Genomic DNA, 2,440 nt, shown 5'->3' with positions numbered 1-2,440 from the left:
TTGCGCCACTCCCGGGGTGGTCTGTTACAGCAGCAGACAGGACACTCGCAAGCCCACATCCTAGCCCCGACCAGGTTCCCTGCAGCTTTGGCCCAGGGGCCCTTCAGCCTCGGTCCGTATCCAGCCACCAGCACCCGCCGGGCCGCACCACTAAGGAAGGAACCGAGCGCTGCCTCCCCTTTCTTCCTGCCAGTTCCAGAGTCCGATCCTTCCCATGGGGCGAGCCCTACTCCTCCGCACCCGTGCCCCCAGGGACGGCGGTGTCTGCAGGACGCCCTGGTTTACGGCACACCCCCCATCATCCAGGACGACTGCCTCCCGCCAGTGAGCGGGGAACATGGGAGGACGGAGAGCAGTGAGAGGCTCTGTGAACCTCAGGGAAAAAGGTCCCATGGTGTGATTAACAGTGGCAATCGATCAGACTCCTGCCGGGAAAGGCTCTCTGGTCCCCGGAGGGATGTTGAGCCTAATCAAACTGCCTCCTGCTGGAAGGAAGCATCTAGGCTTATGGCTCTTGTCACCTTGACCGTACAGCCAGTGGGGACTGGCTCTTGGTTGCAGTCACCCTCTCCCGAGCGTTGAAGCCCCATGGTGGGCCTTTCTCATGTGGCCGAGACGCTCTGCACACTCCCCCAGTTACTGCGTTCCTCACACCCATCCTGCAGGAAGTGGGGTGCAGCTGCTCCCCGCTGAGTGTGCATCCTCACACCGGACCACAGGCCCTGTGTCGTGGGCCCAGCAGTGGCCCCCAAAGATACCAACCAGGTCCTGTGAGCGTTACGTCGTGTGATCAGGGTCGCGCGGGTGTGATTAAAGATCTTGAGATGCAGGTCATCCGAGTGCCCTCACAAGTGTGCTTGTCAGAGAGGCAGAAGCAGGTGACTCACGGAAGAGAAGGAGAAGTGAGGACGGAGGCAGAGGTTGAGTGATGCGGCCACAAGATGCAGAAGGGGCAAAGGATGGCCTCTACCCCAGAGAGCAGGATTCTGTCAACACACTGACTTAGGCCCAGCGAAACCAATTCTGGACTTTGGCCTCCAGAAGCATGAGCGAACGAGTTCTGTTGTTTTAAGCCACCAGGTTCATAGTAGTTTGTTAGAGCAGCCATGGGAAACTAACGCGCCCACCCTGCAAACTTGATGTGTCTGTCCTTCTGGCCATTCCAAGCCTCTGTCTTTCAACAGTGCGGTGCCACGGAGCGCGGAGGGGAGCAAGGGCTCGCACCGTTAAGGCCCTTGCAAGGTGGCCGAGACACTGGGCGAAGGGGAGCCTTTAAGCAGGGCAGTGACTCAATTTGGTTCCCGTTGGAAATGTCACTGGCTCTCAGATGGGCGAGAAGCAGGGCAGGAGTGGAACCACCAGGAGGCTGCGGCTGTCCAGGTGGGAAGGGTTAGTGGCGCGGAGCAGGGAGGTGACATGACTGAGAGAGATGGGCAGGTTTGGGGACTACTTGGGAGATTGGAAGCGCCTCACTTGGGGCAGATGGAGGGATGTGCCTGCTTTATGATGGGCACTGTCTCCAGATGGAGGAAGCCACGACGGAGAGAGGGAGCCCCCTACTAATAAAGGATCCACGGGGGTGAGCAGGGAACCGACGGCTGACGCTCTCGAACTGCGTGCAACGCTAGCATCTGTTCACCCCCTCCCGCCTTACACACACACACACCCCCTTCACTGTGGACTGTCCTGAGAAAAGAGCAGCGGGAGGGGAAGTACCCTGTCCCCTCCCCCTAGGGAGGGCGGGGTGTAAGATCCACACTCGTCATCGTAGCTCAGGAGAAAAAGGCACGCTGGATCTTTTCTCAGTACATTCATTGAATCTGGGAAGCTTAAGGTGAAGATTCTAAGGGCTTCAAGGCTGAAAAAGGACACTTCCTCTCTGTTTATTTTCAATGTCTGAACTTGAAACCAGCTGTGTTTCTCTGGGGAACAAAACCCAGAGTGCCTTTTGAATCCTGTCAAGCGCCAAGAAGAGGCCATGTCATGAGAGCCTGAGTGCGCTCGGGTCCAAGCTGAGTGCTAGCCCTTCTCTGCCCTGCCCTCCTACTCGGCGGGGCTGAGGGATCCCCGGGAAGGGCGCGGGGCACGGGGACGGTGAGACGAGCCCTCTCCCCACTCCATCTCCCGTGTGCTCAGAGGGTGCGTCCTTGCTCTCCAACCAGCCCCAACTGGTTCCTGGGGCAGTAGGAGCACGTGGCTCTGGTGTGAGACCAGGGTTCAGATCGCAGCTCTACCACTTAGTGCTTTGGAAACTCTCAGTATCTTCTTTAAAATGCAGAGGAAAGGCGATGTAAGTAAAAGTGTGGCACGTCGTGGACCCACAGAAAGTGGGGCTCAGTGTCCTGAGAAGGCAAACAGTGTCCTGTGTGTCCTGAGAAGGCAAACGGCCTCCCCACGGGGGTCCCTCTGCCCGCCGTGGAGAGAGAGGCCTGAACACATG

This window comes from Delphinus delphis, chromosome 13 (genome assembly GCF_949987515.2).
Source record: "Delphinus delphis chromosome 13, mDelDel1.2, whole genome shotgun sequence".
In the NCBI taxonomy this organism is placed as follows: Eukaryota; Metazoa; Chordata; class Mammalia; order Artiodactyla; family Delphinidae; genus Delphinus; species Delphinus delphis.
The sequence above is the reverse complement of the archived record's forward strand: the minus strand, read 5'-3'. Positions refer to the sequence as shown.